The 21,206-nt window shown below is 43.8% G+C and overlaps 1 non-coding gene across 1 annotated transcript; it reads right to left on the bottom strand.

Annotated features, from left to right (window-relative positions):
• Positions 1-10,187: 10,187 nt before the first annotated feature.
• On the bottom strand, positions 10,188-10,259 carry TRNAC-ACA (transfer RNA cysteine (anticodon ACA)). Its single transcript has one exon. It is a non-coding gene; the product is annotated as a tRNA-Cys (tRNA).
• Positions 10,260-21,206: the final 10,947 nt, after the last annotated feature.

Here is a 21,206-nt window from a genome sequence, read left to right as displayed (position 1 = left end):
AGGGATCGAACTCGCATCTCTTAGGTCTCCTGCGTTGATAGGCAGGTTCTTTGCCACTAGCATCAAACCCCTGGCAGGCCCTGCCAATGAAGACCCTGGCAGAGGAAGAGGGATACGCGGGCATGATATTTGAAGCCGGAACTCCGAGTCATCTTCTGTTTAGGAAGCATGGCCCCTGGCACTTGCCCCTTCACTGGGCTCCAGCCTGGCTGGCCTTTCTGTGCCGGGAACACACTGGGAGTTTCCCAGCCTCAGCAGCTTTGCTCTGATTTTTGTTTTTTCTGCCCAGACTTCCTGCTGCTAATCTTCTGTCTCTTCATTCAGGTGTCATCTGATGTCGCTTCCTCAAAGTGAGCTTCCACCCCACAATGGGGCTTGCTTTTACCTTCCCCGCGGCACTTTTTCCTGTCTGATGGCGCCTCCTTCATCCTTTCGTTTACTTTTCTGCTCTGTGATCCTCGCTCTTCCCACACCCCACCCCCCCCCACCCCCGACACACGCGTGCGCGTGCTGAACAAACCCCAGAGTGTGGACACCTTGGGTCTCTGTTCACAACCGCCTCTCCTCTCTTAGGAGAGCCAAGCCCTGGTAGTAGGCAGACCTCAAATGTCTAATGAACGACTGAGCCAGGTAGGCTTCCAACCCTGCCTTAGCGGCATTTACCACCCAGGGCTGCAGGGACCAGCCTAGAGATTCTCCATCCCGTAAGCCTGGAATCTGTCCGCCAGTGCAGGAGGTGCAAGGGACGCAGCTTCGACGCCTGGGTCGGGAAGATCCTCTGGAGGAGGAAATGGCAACCCTTCCAGTATCCTTCTCTGGGAAATCCTGTGGACAGAGGAGCCTGCGGAGGTTACAGCCCATGGGGTCGCCCTGAGCCGGACAGGCCGAGCACATGGCACACGCAGAAGCCTTACAGTGTAAGGCAGGGCTTCTGTGGGCCAGGCGCTCCTCTTTGCAAACATTTGCTGCAGAGATAAACTTTGGGAAGGCAGCTTTCCTTTCTTCTGTTCGGGATTAGCTCTCCTTCTGAGATAACAGCTGATCCAGTCAATTCCTTGAGAGCAAAGAGTAAGTAAACATTTTCGTCTTCACACAAGCAGAGGGGAGCTGCCTGAGGGGTTAACTCCTGGGCAGTCTGCATTCTAAAGTCTGCATTTCCTCCCCTCTCTCAGAGCTGCTTTGCTTGCGCCCACTCTGGTTTATTCAGGGTCCGCGGGGCGTGGTGTTTTTAAGGCTCTCCCCAGCCTCGCCTTGGGAATGCACACAGCCCTCGACTTTGCTTATCTTAGTCCTCCTCCTCACGTCCTGCTTGCTGCATTTCTTCACAGACCCTGTGGGGCTCCCCTTTCTGCGGCCACGTAGTACTGGAGGAAGGCTGCTTGGATTTTATCACACTCTTAACTTACCTTGCTCTCTGGTCTCATTAATGAACCATGTTTGTTTAGGGCTTCCCTCATAGCTCAGTAGGTAAAGAATCTAATCTACCTGCAATGCAGCAGACCCACGTTCAATTCCTGGGTCGGGAAGATTCCCTGTGGAGAAGGGAGTGGCAGCCCACTCCAGTGTTCTTGCCTGGAGAATCCCATGGACAGAGGGGCCTGGCAGGCTACAGTCCCTGGGGTCGCAAGAGTTGGACATGATTTAGCGACTAAACCACACCACGTGTTTATTTAAAACCTTGCCATATGCCAGGCGCTGCTCTATGTAAAAATTCCTTTTACCATATAGGAGTCCTATGATATGAATGCCAGGCCCCTCTGTCCATGGGATTCTCCAGGCAAGAATACTGGAGTGCATTGCCATTCCCTTCTCCACAGGGAATCTTCCCGACCCAGGAATTGAACGTGGGTCTGCTGCATTACAGGTAGATTCTTTACCTACTGAGCTATGAGGGAAGCCCTAAACAAACATGGTTCATTAATGAGACCAGAGAGCAAGGTAAGTTAAGAGTGTGATAAAACTCTTTGCCACCGCATGGACTGTAGCCCACCAGGCTCCTCTGTCCATGGAATTCTCCACGCAAGGATACTGGAGTGGGTTGCCATGCCGTTCTCCAGGGCATCTTCCTGACCCAGGGATCGAACCCAGGTCTCCTGTATTGCAAGCAGATATAGGAGTCCTCTTATGGAGCTGCTTTTATTATTCGGACACCCTGTATTTATCTGTTTCTCATAGTTAAGGATTCTAAGCCTGGGAGCTCTGGGCAATGCAGTGAACAAGTTGGGGGTGAGGATTTGACCTTGGTCACCGTCTCCCACCTGCAGAAGTACAGGCGAGCTCTTTGTGGGCTGGACTCCTGCCCTGTAATTCTGTGCATACCAGTGGCGAGTCCGCTCCGTGCCCTGCAGGGAGCACACCCTAATAACCATGTCCCAGTGATGACGAGGGGCAGGGTGCAGAACCCTGGAATACAAGATTCGGGCTAATCACTGGGAGGATGGAAACGGAATCCTAGGAAGTCGCCGAATTTATTTTATCAAATGAATTCTTTTCTCCCTGACTCTTCCCAAAATTTTGGGCAAGGAAGAAGGGGGAACAAATAAATATTTACTGGCTTTTGAGCAACCTCTAGATAAAAGGAACAGGCACTTTTGAGTCAGGATCCTGTCTGAGGATAAGGCAAGAAATGCCAGGTGAGAGTGACCGCACTGTACTAGCCTCTGTGACTCTCTGAAATTCGAAGGGCTTTCCGTCAGTGAGTCCTGGTGATCTTGCATACAGAACAGCTGCTGACATATTGTTTAATAATACTTACTTTTCCAGAAGACTGCCTCCTACTCTGAAACAAAACTATGGTCAACAGGCAAATAAAAATCAGGGAAAGAATTTGTAATATGTAGTCGATGAGTTAATTTCCTTGCTAAGCAAGGGGCTTCTATGTTTGTGTCATTAAACAATAAACAGCCCAGTAGAAGAAAATAAGTGAAGAATATGAATGGTTAGTTCTGAGAAAAATACAGTAGCCAAGAAACAGGGCCTCATTAGTGATGAAAGAAAATAAAAATAGTTAAAATGTGATGGCATTTTTCCCTTGTCAGTTAAAAGCAATTTAAGCTGGTGATGTTATCTGGTGACAGTGAAAACTTTTCACACTGTTGGAAGGAGCGTAGATGGGCAAGGTGGTTTTCTGGAGGAGTTTTAGGTCTATTTGTACAAGATGGGCCACTCTCACCACAGGAAAGCATATTGCATCTTCTTTTGCAACAGTTAAAACTTGGAAGTAACCTGACAGAATGTGAATCGTAAAACCGTTTACCTCAGATTGGGACTCCTCTAACCCCGCATGTTTGGGACTCGAACCTGGCCACAACCCTGCTGGAGACTCAAACCCCATGATCTTTTAATTAAAATCACTCACCTGGTGTTTGGACTTACCGAGGATCAGGTTCTGTGTGTCTCATGGCACAAAGAATTCAGTGGGAGACAAAGTGATAGGTAAGAAGTGGATTTTACTCAGAAGGAAACACACTGCACAGAGTGTGGGCCTTCACAGAGGGCAAGTGGAAGCCGCGAAACGTGGTGTGGTTAGCCTTTATGGGCCGGCTAATTTCATAAGCTCATGAGTGGGAGGATTATTCCAGATGTTTTAGGGAAAAGCCTGAGATTTCCAGGGAACGGGCCACCGCCCACTTTTTGGTCTCTGATGGTCGACTTTGGAGCTGTCACAGCACCTCTGGGTGTGTCATTTAGCTTGCTGACGTGTTTGCAGTGAGTTTATTCTGAGAATTAAGGTCTAGTCAAGTTGACTTGTCTGCCATCTTGGACCCATTTGGTTCTCATCAGTTTATCTTGTGCCCTAGGCCCGTGTCATTCTTTCAAAGCTTGTGCCCTGCCCCCTTCCCTCCTGTTTCAATAGGAATATCAGTGTTTATAATAACCTGTTCCGTAAGATACGAAGCAGCTGTCAGAAAGGGCCAGTCAGTCCTTGGCAATGATACAAACCAGTGCTGTAGGAATTTTATATGTCGTTGAGCACATCTGAAGAAAATAGCCAGTTTTCATATGGATTAAACATGTAGCAGCAAATATGCATATATGTAAATATGTGGATATGTATGCTTTTGTATGCATCAGCTATACACGAAACTGTATGATTATTATCTGGAAAGTGAGACTCTGTGGGGAAGCTTTTATTTCTTGGTTAGTCTTTTGAACCAGCTGAAACTTTGACTTTAATCATATATTCGTTTTGAAGAAAACCCCCAGTTAGAATATACTGAAAAGCCCTTGATTAAAGAAGAATATATTTACGCCTTTTATATGTTACCCCAAAGAACTAGGTATTTTTCCTTGTGGTCCATGCTCCTGTTAGAAATTAAGGTTTTCTTTGTTATACGTTATATGCATTTTGCTGACCTCCGTGGCTATCATTCCCACCACTGTTCTGGACGGTTCCTGTCTTACTAGTATTACCTTTGGCTACTAACTTGCAGAAGGAAATTCCGCGTATTCTCTACAGTTAGGATTCTTATTCTCCTGTTCACGTGTTTTTTTTGTTTAATATATTTATGATTTGTGATAATTTATTTAAACCTCAGGAACCATAGAGGAAGCCTATTTAAATAGGCATTTCTTTTCAGAAGTGGTTTGAACTGCCTGAGAGACGGTGAGATCTAAATCTTACAGAATCCACAGTGGGTTTGGGGTCCACATATTTGAAATCTCCCTGAGTCTGTACTTTCTCCCATGTCATGAAGAAACTAAGCCAGAGGACAAAAATGGTGTTTATTAAAGTAGATGAGAGAGAGGAAAAAAAAGCTATTAAAGGAAAGATGAGAGAGAGAGGAAAAAAAACTATGAAAACACCAAGTAAGGTTGCATGTGTTGGAGGAGGTGTTTTTATGGCCTGTGACCTTTGCATGTTTGAGGGATCAGCAGGCCAGAGGGTTGGTCTCCATCTCAGCCCTGCTTCTCTGGACTGCTGCTGCCAAGTCGCTTCAGTCCTGTCCGACTCTATTGCACCCTATTGACGGCAGCCTACCAGGTTCCTTTGTCCCTGGGATTCTCCAGAACACTGGAGTGGGTTGCCGTTTCCTTCTCTGGACTGGCACAACTGAATTCCACCGAGACTTGCCAAGGGGCCAGATGTGGCCGAGTTTGCCAGATTTAGCTGGCGCAGTGAACTGAGGACGCGTCCTTGGTAACACATTTCTGTTCTGTTTGTGGCTAGGGAGGCCGAAAACAAGTTTTCTCGTGTTGCTTTCATCCTCTTTTAAAAAGGGACGAAGTGTGGTTAGTGGGGAGAAGTAGATCATGAGGCAGAAAAGAAATGCTCTTTCATAAGAAAGATAGTTCAGTCCCCAAGACCGGCTGGTAAAAGGAAGTTCTGCTACACAAAAACATTAAAAAAAAAAAAAAATTAAATAATTTTCTTTTACACAAATCTACTTCTCTTTAATCTTTTTGTTTTTTATTGATTAGCATCTATAGTTTGCCATAATGATCCATTTTTTCCCTTTACCTGAAAGAGTGGGAAAAACAAAGAATAAAAAAATAATTGTCCAATCTATTTAATATTGAAAGGTGGGAGTGTCTCCTTGTCACCGAGGCAAAAATAAATAAAGCTTGTCAGAGCAATGAAGGCAAATCAGTGACTAATTCACTGTGCTCCACGATGGAGACGCTGGACTTGCCCTGTCGCCCGAACAAACAAACCCTGGGAGCATCCTGACTCCTCCAGCGCGGTGCCGGAGCCTAAGTCTGGCTGGAACGCCCCTCCAGCCTTGCTCAGCCTCACGGAGAGGAACAAACAGCTAATGAACAAACAGCTAATTGTTCTCGGTTCCACTGCTGCTTGATCAAGGACAGCAGACGAACAAGTCACACTGGAGACCACGGGGCAGAATTCAGTCAAGCCCCGGCACTGACCCAGCAGCTGAGGGCCTTTCTCTTGAAAAACACAGTCAGAGAGTTGCTTGTGGTGCTGCAAGAGCAGCCGCCAGCCCAGAGCCTGGCAGAGGCATCCCCCCGGGGGCACCCGAAGCGGCAGATGCTGCCTTATTGACAGTCCACCACCGCGTTGGTTCCCACCCTCAGCATGCACCACGGACCTAGGCTTCCAAGTGTCATTGGCCCAAGGGGCGGGCTCTCACAGAAGCACGCCTCCAACTCTGCTCTTTGGATGCGATTCCCCTCAGTGGGACGCTGTGCCTGGACTTGCTGGAACTTCATACGGCGCAGGGGATTTGGGTGGAAGATTGTCCGTTCTAGTGAATCCTCTAGGCCCCATGAGGTATGACCTCCTGATCAGCATGTTTCTCCCCATTCCTGTCTTTTTCTACTTCAGCCACAAAATGAATCTTCTGCTGTCAGCCCAACTCTTTGAGCTGTTGGAACCGGGCTGGTTGAAGTGTAAAGATCATCTCTTAGGAGATGATTCTCCCCAGTGACAGGCGAGGTTGGGGGAAGGTGCTATTTCTAGCATGGAGCGGAGCCCTGGAACCTGTGACACTGGATTGCATTCAGTCAAAGTCCCTGTGCTTCTCATCTGTGCCACCTTTGTCCCTCTCTCAGAAACCATCCAGACAGGGGGTCCTCTCACATACCCTCGCTTATATTCCCATCAAGGAGTTTCTTTTGTAAGAACCAGGCCCCCAGCGCCCCTTCTCTGAACTTGGGGCTTGCTCCTGCATCTCCTGAAAGCTCCAACTTCTTTCTGCAACTCTGGCCATACATGAAACGTGCCTTATATAGAGAGGGTATCCTTCCTTTGTAGTTTCTACACCCCAGATGCTCCTGAACTTGGAAATTGTTAGAGCATCTCGTGACTCTCCATCTCTTCTCCCATCATATTAAAAAACTTTGGTCACTTGGAGTTTCAGGCGTCCTGCCCCTTCCCTTCCTGGTCATTTGGGTGGACTTTTCTGCCCTTACTTGCCCTGATCTGCCACATGAACCTTCAGCTTCACAATGGACTCTGTGCTTTCACTGGCTTGTCTTGCTTTTCCTTCAGGAATATTTTAGTATTCTTTTTCACCCACTCAAATCCTGTCTCACTCAGCTGTGTTATCTTTTCCCCTAGTCCTTTCCTTAAAAACTCCTGCCAGTAGAGATTTCTATTTAAGTTTTGCTGTAGCCCCTCTTTGGCACATAGTTATATGCAGTGCTTGTGACAGCTGAGTATTATTTTGTATTATAATTTAAACCCCGTAATGTTGTATAACTTTCTGTTGTTGTATGCCTTCCATGTGTCCATTTAGATTGTCGAGCTCTCTTTGAGGACAGAACCTTCTGGGAACTTTCCTTTGATATAATTCTTATCAAACTTACATTTAAACATCTGATAAATGTTTGAGAAATGAAAGAATTCATCAATCATGAAGAGTATCTTAAGATGTTAGGGAGCCTGGCTTTCTTTTATTGCTGGTTTGGCAGCTATGGCCTTTTCCAAACAAATTTCCTGGTGTGGCCTCTTAGTTCTCAGCTTTCATTTGCTGCATGATTTGAGAGAGCTACAGTAAAGTCATTTGCGATTATAAGAAAAAAAAAGTTTTTAATTAAACATTGTAAGCACAAAGAAAAAGTTGTAGTGGAATCAAAGTAGTGTCTATATTCACTATCATCTCTGTAAGAAAAAGGAGATATAGTGTCCTTAACAAAAAGCCTAATGTTCCCTGTGTCAATCACTGCAAAATGTTTCTTTTGTCTTTGGTTACTTATTAGAAAAGAAAAATAATTAGTTCTATGGTTAAAATAATTGGACAGCCAGGCCTAGTAACTATTTTTAATTGCTTGCTTGTTTTCTTGTAAACATCAAAGAGAACAGGGGAGGCTAGAAGTTTATAAAACAGATGCAATTATTTTTTGTTGTTGTTGTTGTCATCACTCAGTTGTGTCTGACTCTGTGACCCCATGGACCACAGCACACCAGGCCTCCCTGTCCGTCACCAACTCCCAGAGTTTGCTCAAACTCATGTCCATTGAGTCGATGATGCCATCCAACCATCTCATCCTCTGCTGTCCCCTTCTCCTCCTGCCCTCAATCTTTCCCAGCATCAGGGTCTTTTCAAATGAGTCAGCTCTTCGCATCAGGTGGCCAAATCACTGGAGCTTCAGCATCAGTCCTTCTGAAGAATATACAGGTTAATTTCCTTTAGGATTGACTGTTATTTACACCTTGTGATATAGTTAGAGCTGAGCATGGGGCACTGTTGGCTATGCTTTGAATCACTGGCATCAAAATACTTTTCATGTTAAGAAACCATTCTCAAAGGAGAGTGTTTAAGTAAGGGGAGATTGAGGAGGTTTGAGGACCGTCAAGTGTAGGGGAGGTGGCTTATAGCTCTGAACTTACCTCCAGGCTTCCTCTGCCCTGTGCTGTCTCGTTGGAGCTGTGTGCCACACCGGGCTAGCGCAGCGGATTCATACATATTTACCAGTTGCAGATTGTCGGCGTGCAGCCTGGAGAGTAGCAGCATTCTTTGTCTTCCTGCCTTTCTTCCCTCACTAATGATTTGAAAACTCCGAACCCGCTCAGAACCGGGAGGCCGTAACCTGTCATTTCCTTTGTGCGCCAATTAAGTCTTTGTAGTTTAAATGGAATTTTATTTTCCAGTTTAGAAGCCTCCACGTAGGTAGACTGAGGTCTCCATCCTGTGTCGGGGCTCCGATGCAATGATTTATTAAGGTGCTAGGAGAAATATTGATCCTGCTAATAGCTTCTGTCTTGCCACATAATGTTGTACATTGTCCTCAGCTGAAAGACTGTACTCCCTCTCTCGTCATCTGATTGACCATAAAGGCTTTGGCCTTTCCCCCGAAATTATCTCGCTTACCAAAGTGGTGGGTAAAAGTCCAATATTTATAGACTAATTAGTGGAGTCAACGCGCCTAAATAGAGTACTTTAAATAATACTGTGAAATTAGCAAAGTTGGGTCCGAGGCAGAGAAACAAGGGTTGAGAATGTGGATGGTGAGGACACACATGACCCTGACGCAGTTGCCCTTCCTGCGATGATTAAGACACAGCCAAGCTGATGTCATCATAGCCCTCTTCTCCATGGCTTCTCTCCCTGATCTGAGCTTCTTTTTACTTTTGGAAGATTTGGGATGTTAGGTTCTGAGTTTGGTGTTGATTTATATTTTAGAGTTTAGTATCTCAGGATACCTATGGACAGGAATGTATCATTGAACCCTCGAACTCTTAGGTATAAAGACATGTTAAAAATGCAAGTATTATTTTATTGTAGATAAAGCTTCTTTGTACTTTCAAAATGTCTTGGAAGTTTTAATTATTTCCAAGGTATAATTAGCCCAATTTGGAAAATTTTTAAAGTTGCTGGAAAATAAATGGGACTGTATCAAATTAAAAGCTTCTCCCTGGTGAGGGAAACTGTCAATGAAATGGTAGTCTACTGAAAGGGAGAAGATATTCACAAATCATATATCCAATAAGGGCTTTATATCCAGAATCAATAATAACAGCAAAATAATAACCTGATTTAAAAAAAAAAATAGAGGATTTTAATAGACATTGTTCCAAAGAAGGCGTTCAGATGGCCAACAGGTGCATGAAAATATGTTCAACATCACTAAATATTAAGGAAATGCAAATCGCAACCACTGTGAGACATCATTTCACACCTGTTAGAATGGCTATTATAAAAAAAAAAGACAAAAATAATATCAAATGTTGGAGAAGATGGAGAGAACATGGAACCCTTACACACTGTTGGTGAGACTGGAAATTGGTGCAGCCATTATGGAAGACTATATGGAGAGTCCTCCAAAAATTAAGTTATGGGTCCTCCATATGGTCCAGTTACTCTAATTCTCTGTATTGATATGAAGATCACAAAAACTAATTCAAAAACAGGTATGCACCTCTGTGTTCATTGCAACAGTTATTTACAGTTGCCGAGATATGAAAACAACATAAAGTTTGCATTGACAGATGAATGGATAAAGATGATGTGGTAAAAATACAGTGAACTACCACTCAGCCATAAAAAGAATGAAATCCTGCCATTTGAGACAACATGGATGGACTTGGAAGGTGTTATGCTGAGTGGAATAAGTCAGATGGCGAAAAACAGATACCATCTGTTCTAAACAAGTGAAAGTGAAGTCGCTCAGTCATGTCTGGCTCTTTGCAGCCCCATGGACCGTAGCCTACCATGCTTGTCTGCCCGTGGGATTCTCCAGGCAAGAGTACTGAAGTGGGTTGCCATTTCCTTCTCCAGAGGAGCTTCCCAACCCAGGGATCAAACCTGGGTCTCCTGCATTGTAGGCAGACACTTTACCATCTGAGCCAGCAGGGAAGCCCATATGTTCTAACTCATATGTATAATTTTAAAACCAAATTAACAAAAAAGATAAAACAAAAACAAACCCATAGTCACAGAGAGTAGATGAGTGGTTACCAGACGGGAAGGCAGTTGGGCAGTGAGCGAAATGGGTAAAGTGGGTGGTGTCAACTGTATGGTGACGGACGGTAACTCACAATAGCTATTGCAAATGGCAATAGCAATTACTTTGTAGTGTATACAGATGTTGGGTTTATAGTGCTGTACTCTGGAAATTTATGTAAGTAAAGAAAAGAAAAATTTTGCTAATCCATCAGGAAGTGTATTGGGCTGGAAGACCAGGTTTGGTTCTTGGTTTTATGACCAGTAGCTGTGTATAAGGTCCGTCTAATCGAGGCTGTGGTTTTTCCAGTGGTCATGTACGGATGTGAGAGTTGGACTGTGAAGAAAGCTGAGTGCAGAAGAATTGATGCTTTTGAACTGTGGTGTTGGAAAAGACTCTTGGGAGTCCCTTGGACTGCAAGGAGATCCAACCAGTCCATCCTGAAGGAGATCAGTCCTGGGTGTTCATTGGAAGGACTGATGCTGAAGCTGAAACTCCAATACTTTGGCCACCTCATGCAAAGAGCTGACTCATTGGAAAAGAGCCTGATGCTGGGAGGGATTGGGGGCAGGAGGAGAAGGGAGTGACAGAGGATGAAATGGTTGGATGGCATCACCGACTCAATGGACATGAGTTTGAGTAAACTCTGGAAGTTGGTGATAGACAGGGGAGCCTGGCGTGCTGCGATTCATGGGGTCGCAAAGAGTCGGACACAGCTGAGCGACTGAACTGAACTGAGCTGTGTATTCTTGTAGTGGTCACATCAGTCCTTTGGGTACCAATTTCATCATTTTAGAATGAGAGCTTCAAAAAAACTGTAAGCATCAAAGGAGATTATGAACATTCGGTTACACTGTAGATTATGCAGTGCTTATACACATTAACTCCCTCCATTCCCCCAGCTTTATTGTGATGTTATTGACATATATGTAAGTTTAGAGTATATACAGTGTGGTGATTTGATGCACATACATATTGTGAAATGGTTACCATAATATGATTAGTTAACACATCTATCCCTTCACATAATTACCACTTTTGATGGTGATAATATTTAAGATTGACTCTCTTAACAGCATTCATATATGTATATGTGTGTGTATGTGTGTGTGTGTATAATTCAGTGCCGTTAACTATAGTTGCCATGCTGTGCGTTGAATCCCCCAGAATTTGTCTTCCGGGTGGGAGATTGTGCCCTTTGACCTGGCATCTCTCCATTTTTCCCACACCTCAGCTGCTGATAACCACCATTCTACTTTCTGTTAGGATGCCAGCTGTTTTAGATTCCACATGTGAGTGAGAGCATACAGTGTTTATCTTTCTTCGTCCGATTTCTTTCACTTGGCGTGATCCCCCAAGGTCCTGTGTGGTCACAGAAGCCAGGACCTCCTCCTCCTCGTGGCTGCATTACTGCCCCGCGCTGTGTGCACAATCCTCAGTTTACCCACTCAGTGATGGACATAGATTGTCTCCCCCTCTTGACTCTTGTGAGTAGTGCTGCGGTGAACATGGGGGTGCGGGTCTCTCTCTGGGGCAGAGATTTCATTTTCCTTGGCTGTACACCCAGGCGTGGGATAGATGGGTCATACTATAGTTCTATTTTTAATTTTCGGAGGAACCACCATTCTGTTTTCTGTAGTGGCCGCACCAATTTACAGTGCAATAAAGAGTGCTCCAGGGGAGGAGTGGGATGAGGTGGGAGTCGTGAGGGAAGTTCAAGAGTTCACTTCAGTCGCTCAGTCGTGTCCGACTCTCTGTGACCCCATGGACTACAGCACGCCAGGCTTTCCTGTCCATCACCGCCTCCTGGAGCTTATTCAAACTCATGTCCATCGAGTCAGTGATGCCATCCAACCATCTCATCCTCTGTCGTCCCCTTCTCCTCCCGCCTGCAGTCTTTCCCAGCATCAGGGTCTTTTCCAGTGAGTCAGTTCTTCACATCAGGTGGCCAAAGTATTGGAGTTTCAGCTTCAGCATCAGTCCTTCCAGTGAATATTTGGGACTGATCTCCTCTAGGATGGACTGGTTGGATCTCCTTGCAGTCCAAGGGACTCTCAACAGTCTTCTCCAATCCCACAAAAGCATCAGTTCTTCGGCGCTCAACTTTCTTTATAGTTCAAGTCTCACATCCATACATGACTACTGGAAAAGCCATAGCTTTGACTAGACGGACCTTTGTTGGCAAAGTAATGGCTCTGTTTTTTTAATATGTTGTCTAGGTTGGTCATAGCCTTTCTTGCAAGGAGCAAGTGTCTGTTAATATCATGGTTGCAGTCACCATCCACAGTGATTTTTGAGCCCAGAAAAATTAAGTCAGCCACTGTTTCCATTGTTTCCCCATCTATTTGCCATGAAGTGATGGGACTGGATGCCATCGTCTTAGTTTTTTGAATGTTGAGTTTTAAACCAGCTTTTTCAGTATCCTCTTTCACTTTCATCAACAGGCTTTTTAGGTTTAGGAGGGAGGGGACGTATATATACCTGTGACTGACTCATGCTGATGTATGGCAGTGACTAACACAACGTTGTAAAACAATTATCCTCCAATGTAAATAAGTTTAAACAAAAAAGTGCAATGGGATTTCTCTGTCTCTGTATCATTGTTAGCGTGTTATTTCTTGTCTTTTTTGCTAATTGCAGTTTTCAGAAGTGTGAGGTGATAGCTCATTGTGGTTTTGGTTTGCATTTCCCTAATGCTTAGTGATGTTTGAGCATCTTTTCCTATCCTGTTGGCCATGTTTTGAATTCAGAACGTGTGAGACTTCTTACTTTGTGCTTTGTCAAGGTTGTTTTGACTATTTAGAGTTGCCTGTGAATCTTAGGGTGGATTTTTAATTTTTTTTTAGTAAGGATTGCATTAAATCCATAGTTCACTTTTGGTAGTATTGACTTAATATTAAGTCTTCCAATGCATGAACTTGGAATTTCTTTCTGTTTATTTGTATCTGCCTCAGTTTCTTTCATCAGTGTCATAATTTTCAACATATAGATCGTTCACCCCCTTGGTTAAATTTATTCCTAAGTATTTTGTTATTATGGATTCTATTGTAATGTCTATGGGGTTCTTTATTTCTTCTTAAGATATAACATTTTTCAGATAATTCTTTTTTTAGTATATCAAAACACAACTTATTTTTATATGTTGGCTTTATACCCTTTACTGAATTAGCTTATTAATTCTAACGATCTACTGATATGTCATTTACATTATATATAGGTCACTGAGGAATTTATTTTGAAATAAATGTAGGTGGAAATAGGATTTCAGTTAGGACTACTGCTGCGTTAGTAACATTGCTCCCTGTTTTGCCTGTATTGTTTCTAATGATGTATAGATGCAGCTTTATGTCCACCTACTTTTTTGTATCTTGTATACATCTTCGAAGGGATAGGAAAATCTCTTTAGAATTTCCAAAGGAGATTGTGGAATCTCTTTGGAAATAACGAGGAATGTCTCGTATGTTTGTTATATTATTGCAGTGACCCACCTGGCATTATTTATATTTTCCCAAGTAGCATTAGTATTCTTGAAAAGATAACTGTGCTTTCTCAGGTATTCTGGACTTAGAATGGAAACAGTAACAACAAACCAATACTTGAGTGTGTCCACCTTAGGTAAACATCGCCATGTGCCTGAGTTATGCTGGGCTTTTTGCTTCATCATCCTGCATTTCCTTTAATCCCTCCACTTGTCATTATCCACTTGGGAACTAACAATTTGTAAAACCAGGAACCAAAGCAAAATCGAATCATACGAATGAAATAAAAAAGGAAGGAGGCAGATATATTTTAGTGAGGCAGTTCTAAGGAACTGAGTATCTGACCCCAGTAAAGTATGAGTTTTCTTTTCAGACTTAGTCATCACAGCAGCCAAAGTGCAAGGCCAGTCTGTCTTGTGGAGCAGTTTTTGTTTCTTTGTTTTGGAAAATTAAAACACTTGCTGAACGGTGGTAGTCCTTCATTCACTGTTGACTTGTCACGGACCACGCAGTGCCGGTTCTGCGACTCAGTACCTAGGTGCTATTAACTACGGCTGTATAATGCTGATCCAAATAGTAATAGTAATGCTCATGTTTTATGCTGTTGCCATCTTTCCTTTCTATATACCTTTCCCATCTCCTGGTGTCCGCTCTTACCTTCAGGTGCCCATCGTGTCGTTAGCTTGTCTCTGCCCAAAGCTCCCACTTTGTTTCAAGGCCTCTCAACTCTCACCCTCACCTTCCACCTGCCCCCCTTCAGGAGAGCCCAGCCTCCAAAATGACTGTGCCTCTGTCCTCTCCGTGTCGTTACAAAATCTCATTTTTCTCCTCCAGCTCTGGCTGACTGAATTAGCAAAAAGTAATTTAATGAAACAATTCATAATATGGTCTTTGTGACCAAAGAAAGCTCCTCCCTTAATTCTCCTATGGGTGTGTTTCCATTTTAAAGGAGAGTGATGGTCTTCAAGTATGTTATTTATCGGATAAGCAATTTATCCATTTATTCAATAGAAACGGAGCGCCTAGTCTCATTGTCATGTGTTAAGACAGACAAAGGACCATGAAGACAGGTAGATCCTTTCGGGTGGGTGGGTCCTGAACCTCAGATTATGACACAGCCTAAACCCTTATGCTGGGCTTCTTAGCTGGCCCTGTGGTAAAGAATCCACCTGCTAATGCAGCAGATGCGAGTTCTATCCCTGGGTTGGGACAATCCCCTGGAGGAGGACATGGCAGCCCACTCCAGCGTGGACACTCCACTCCCATGGACACAGAAGCCTGGCGGGCTGTAGTCCTTGGGGTCACAAAGAGTCAGGCACGACTGAGCATGCATCACTCACAAACCCTTATGTGACCTCGGGGCTGTCTGAGTCCTGCTCTTCATCCCAGGAGGGCAGCATCCTGCCTCTGCCCACCCTGTAGGCAGCAGGGATCTCAGAGCAAGCGGGAGCAAGGGCGGGGAGATGCAGTGGAAACAAGGGGAGGAGAAAGTACACAGCCACAGGAGCTGAAGGATTTAACCATCAGTCTCTCCTGACCCTAAAATTCTGTGTCAATTAGAAAAAGGGGAGGAAAGAAGAATGAAAAGGGAAGGAGGAAGGTTCTGGGAATACACTCACATCTGCATTCCTTTATCTAAGAGCTTCAGGTTAATTGATATATTATGATGCACTGTTTGCCTCCCAGAGGCAGCGGTGGGCCCTCTTTTGTGGCTTCTAAGAATTTCAAAGCTGGGTTGTCATGTGGCCCCCACCCCCTGGCACACCACTTCTGTGACAGCAGAAAATGTCTCCCAGGGAAAGGTGGGGGCTGTCAGTAAGTACTTAAGCATTTTCTTCCCTAAATCCGAACCCTCAAAGAGGGCTGGTAAGACATGAGAAATCTCTCAGAGGGTCTGGGCTAAAGGTCGTTTGCTCCTTCCTGGCAGAGGCTGGGGAGAGGACTTGGGGAGAGGGAGCATCAGGTTGCAATCAGGCTGGCTAAGAACCAAGTCCAGCCTCCTTATAGAGTGGCTGCTCGCTCAGCTGAAAAAGTGGGGTGGAGGGGAGTTAAGTTTTTTGAAGAGAATTTAAAAAGACAGTAAGTGAAAGTCAGTCGTGTCTGCCTCTTTGCGACCCCATGGACTATAAGGTCCATGGAATTCTCCAGGCCAGAATACTGGAGTGGGTAGCCTTTCCCTTCTCCAGGGGATCTTCCCAACCAGGGATCTACCAGCTGAGACACCAGGGACGCTAAGCTCACTGCTACACGTGTTAAGTTCTGACTCAAGGCCTGGGCTGATGCGCATATGCAGTCTCCCCCTCACCGTGGGCGGGTGTGGCTGTGGAAGGAAGCCTGCGGAGCTGGGAGGCTAGTAACAGCCTGGTGGGCGATTGTGTCATCATGATGTAATGTGTGATTTATATGGTGTTAGGATAGCAAGTGTTCTTTTGCTTTGCAGTCCAACAGAATCAGTGATGATTGCAGTGTATTAAACCTTCAGCTATTAAATTTGACCAAATTATAATGTACCTTTTAAGATTAAAAAAAAATGTTTTGGATATATAAAAATGCTTTGTTTGCTTTAAAAGGTCAGCAGTTTCTTGGAGCAGAAATACGCCATGTAATTTTTTTTAGAAGATAAGCAGCCCCCCAGACTTGATTTAATCACCCCATTCTGAGCCCTGACGTCAAATGTCAGCTCCTTCGGTGTTCTGTGTGTGTGGTGCTTGGAGGACGATCTGAGAAAGCATGTCTCGAGGGGATGGCGTCTGTGATTTTGATTTTATTGTAGAAAGCCAAGCAAAATTAAATTTAGGATTGTGTGTGTTTTTGAGAGTTCTCTAAAGTTACTAAAAAAAAAAATCTCTTGGGTTATTAGAGTACTTGAAGGATGTTGCTGGGATAAGACACGGATACGTTAGGGATTTACTCTCTAAATATGGGTTGTTTATAGTCTAAACTTTTCAACAGCTGAGGCATATTTTGTCATATGAAACCCTTGCTGTAATAGCATAAAGTGGTGATTTAAGTTTCTTTTGTAATATCTGAAAAGGTTCATCTAAGATTAACTCTATTGTTAACATAAAGTGCAGCTCCTGTGCCGTGTATAAGTGTCCGGAAGGTGACCCTTAGTATCTTTGGGAGGAGAAGGAGAATTGGGGTCTTGGAGCACATCATGGTGGGAAAGTTACTTCACTTCTCTGATGTTTGTTTTCTCACATAGCAACCAGTGAGTGATAGTTCTCTTTCAGTATCTCGGTGGTAGTTGATTCTCTGAAGAGTGGCGTTGCATCTTATTTCAAGAAGTGGGGGATGCACCCTGTCTGCAATCAGGTACAAGAAGAGAAAGATATGTGGGCAAAACTATTTGAAATGGCCCTAAGTTTCCCATAAAGAACAGCAAATGTGGTTCTCTGCCTGCCTTGCACCATCTCTTGAGAAGTCCTGCTCAGGCCATTTTTCCCTCCAGAAACCAGGGGATGGTGAACTCTGAAGGAAGACCCCATGCTGCATGAACACTTGCGTATGGTGGGACGCCCGCTGTGTGTGCATAAGATACCCAACCCCAGACCTTCCCCAGCTAGTTGTGGCTTCTCTTCCCCTTGCTCCTAGGACCTCAGCATCAGTCTTTGCTGAACTGACAGGACCTCAGTGTGGGGTTCAGTACAGCTTTTAGGCCTTGATCACAGGGTTCCACTTGAAGTGGACGGTTCTAAACTGAGAACCAGGTTCTTGTCAGATAGTCCTTATTTTATGCTGATACTGAGGAGGAGACAGATGTGAGTGAGGCTCAGAGCTTGTGTATGTTTGCAGGATGCAGAGCAGCATCCTCTAGAATCCAGTTATACTGTCCATATTTTAAGTGGTAGTCAATTTAAGCAGTGTTTAAAATGACATCATCTGAAATGCATGTGTTACTGTTCTATAGCTCTTTTGACATGAAGTGTCATTGGTCATTGTGAACCACAAAACTTCTGTTTTTGTGAAGTCAGCAATATGAGCTGAAAACATAAAATGGAACTAAAGTTGAATTAAAGTTATTTTGCTAGGTTGTGGGTTGAACAGAGGGGCAAGCACTTCCTAATGAATTATTTTAAAATATTTTAAAATAGCAGTTAATGTTTTGCTGTTCGTGTCTGAGTTGGACTTTTGAGACTAGGTAACAACTCATTTCTCAGCGATTGAATTTTCAAATTTCCATTTACAAGATAGAGGTGTTAAGATGCAAGGTCTTCTGGAGACTGTTTCATTGCTCTCCTTTAGTAAATTCAGTATGACCGATCTTAGAACAGACTCGCTGATTGATACACTATGAGACAGAAGAACTCTCTCTCTCAACCACAAATATTTGCTGTTTTGAGCCAAGGATGGTGCTAGGTGGCAAGGATGAAAAGCCTTTGGGGAATTTGTAATATTTAACATGAATACATAAGCAGAGAGTTTCAAAAAGTGTAGGGACTTCTGCGGCAGAGGGAAGCACAAGAGGCAGTGGGAGAACCAGGAAGGGGTCTGGAACCAATGGGTGAGAGTCTGAAAAAAGACTTTCTTTTTAATTAACCACTTTGAAGTGAGCAGTCCAGTGGAATCTGGTTGGGGGAGGGTTGCTGGAGGGTGTAGCTGAAGTCACTTTGGATAGGATTTTGATGAAAAGAGGAGGAAACAGGTGAGTGGAGGGAACCGTAGATGTCATACAGTAAATATATCTTGGTCTTACATGATGGCGTGCATTCCTTTTCTGGTAACAAGCTCTCAAGTATTCCTTAGGGAGCCTTAGGTCTAAGGTTCCCATAGGTCTCTTGCTAACTTGCGGAATTCAAGTGGTGCAGACATCATCCTACTCACAGTATTACTCCCTCAACCTGCCTGCAGACCACAGAGCTAGCATGTAAAGCAAGCCAGGTGAATGAGACCAATCTTAAAATATTTCTTGAAGTAATGGAAGAATTTTATTTTTGTTTTAAGCTTGAGATTATTATATGATACAGCAAAAATCTAGACTTCTGGTAATTATTTTGGTTCTATTAATGATAATCTGCTTAAAACCAAAACCATAGCTAAGGCTTTAACTGAATGAAGGAGAAGGCTTCTGATAATATAATTTAAGTGCCTAGATCTAGCCATACCTGAATCCGTTATCTTTTGGACTTCTCCGTTACGTGTGCCAATAAATTTTCCTTTTTCCTTTAGCTACTTTGGATTGGGTTTCTGTAACCCGGTGAAACTGGAATAGTTCTAAATAAATTGTCTTGGGGGTTTTTGTGGTTTTTTTTTTTTTTTAAACAGAATTTTGTTACTTTTGATTTAAAAAGAATCTGTGGCAGTACCCCAATATTTCCTCTGAAAGGGAAGCTTACTTATATCCTGTTTTCATGTGCATTTATCAGAAATTCAAGCTTAGTTTCTTAAAGCTTTATTTCAGGACCTCATTTTGTATCAATTACACGCAAAAGGAAAGAAGCCTTTCACCAAATTTTAGACATAGAAAATCCTTCGTTTTTTTTTTTATAAAACTTTGTTTTTATAGTAATATATTCTCCAACTACTCTCTCGGTGGAGAGGACTTAGGTTTCTGGACATCAGTGCCTTTGGCATTGGGGAAGTTAAATGCACACACCATTTTTGTATCTGCCCCTGCCTTACCTGACTGCACTTGGGATCTCAGACCCCTCTCTCTTCTAGGGTTTGCAGTGGTGTCTCAGCACTAGAGAGTCTCACTTTCCAGAAGAACTTCTGAAGAGCTGTCCCTTGTTTAGTCTCCCTTGCAGTTTTTTGGAGCTGTCTGAAGATATGCAGATGTATTTGGGCAGAACTTTTTTTTTTTTTTTTTTGTAGTGGCGCTAGTGATAAAAAATCTGTCTACCAATCCAGGAGACTTAAGAGATGCAGATTCAATCCCTGGGTGGGGAAGATCCCCTGGGGGAATGCATAGTAACCCACTCTTGTATTCTTGCCTGGAGAATCCCATGGACAGAGAGGAGCCTGGTGGGCTGCGGCCCATGGGGTCGCACAGAGTCTGACATGACCAAAGCAACTTAGCACGCATGATCATCCATTGCTAACTCAAACTAGTCATTCCAAATTGTGAAACTTCCTGCATGGTTTGCTCACCATTATTTCAAAATGAAAGCATTCTCTTGGGATCTTCAAGACAAAAGCAAAGCCAGATTGCACCTCTATCTGTCTCATCTGGTGATTATTTAGCAAGTGCACTTCCAGAGCATTCTCTTTGATGTCTTTTATCAGTTACCTTTTCAATCAGAGAGAACTTTCATCTTCACACATCATTAATGAATTTTTTAAAAGTTTCCTCCCCTTACGTACATATCTTGTCATTTATCTGGGGGTACAAATTAAGTTAATGTGTTCTTCTATGGATTCTCTGCCTCTTAGAAGCCATTTCACTTCTGTACTTTTGTCTCTGGTTTGTTTTCATTTAAAGAAACTAAAGCAGGTGTAGATTAAGGAACGTTAACTTGACAAAAGTAGTGGATCCTATTAGAGGACTCTGCCCTCAGGAAAATGAAATTCAGCCTTTGCTAAAGAGCCTGTTCTCCACTTGGTCTTTGGACTGAGGGTGGGGTTCTTGGAGAAGTGATCCAGTTCAGAGGCAAGAGGATGGGCCAGGTCCATCTCTCCTATGATTTAATGGTCGGCTGAGCCAGCTTAACAAACAGTGAGCTTGCATGCCTTGTTGAAACAATAATCCTCAATTGGTCCAACGGGAGATGCTGACAACACATATGGAAGAAAGCCATTTAGTCCAGCCCGCATTGTCTGTATCTGAGATACTGTGCAGAAGACACTCACTTCCAGGGAATTCAATCTACATCAAGGCCTGGCAAGTCAAGCCGAGCGATTTGTGAGAAGGATGATTTGGAGTAGTTTGTACTCTTCTGACTGTTTTCTGGGGTTTCCCTGGTGGCTCAGAGGTAAAAGAATCCTTCTGCTAATGTAAGAAATTTGGGTTTCATCCCTGGGTGGGGAAGATCCCCTGGAGAAGGAAATGACAACCCATTACCAGTATTCTCGGCTGTAGAACCCCATGGACAGAGGAGCCTGGTGGGCTACAGTCCATGGGGTCACGGAAGAGTCAGACACAACTGAGCATGCACGCACACAAAACTGTTTTATAGTTCCTGTGTCTTGCTGTTGAAGCCGTTCTGAAACCCCCAAGAATGATGAGACTGGTAGTAGGTGAAAGATCTCTCTCTCCTCCTTTTTTTACTTTTTGACCACACCCTTCAGCATGTGGGATCTTAGTGCCCTGACCAGGGAACAGACCCATACCCTCTGCATAGGAAGCACAGAGTCTTAACCACTCAACCACCAGGGAAGTCCCTTAAAAGGCTCTTTGATAGGTTTATTTCAATGTAAACAGTTTAACATCATAGTTCAGTA

The sequence above is a fragment of the Odocoileus virginianus genome, chromosome 8 (genome assembly GCF_023699985.2).
Source record: "Odocoileus virginianus isolate 20LAN1187 ecotype Illinois chromosome 8, Ovbor_1.2, whole genome shotgun sequence".
NCBI classification, from domain to species: domain Eukaryota; kingdom Metazoa; phylum Chordata; class Mammalia; order Artiodactyla; family Cervidae; genus Odocoileus; species Odocoileus virginianus.
The sequence above is the reverse complement of the archived record's forward strand: the minus strand, read 5'-3'. Positions and strand labels throughout refer to the sequence as shown.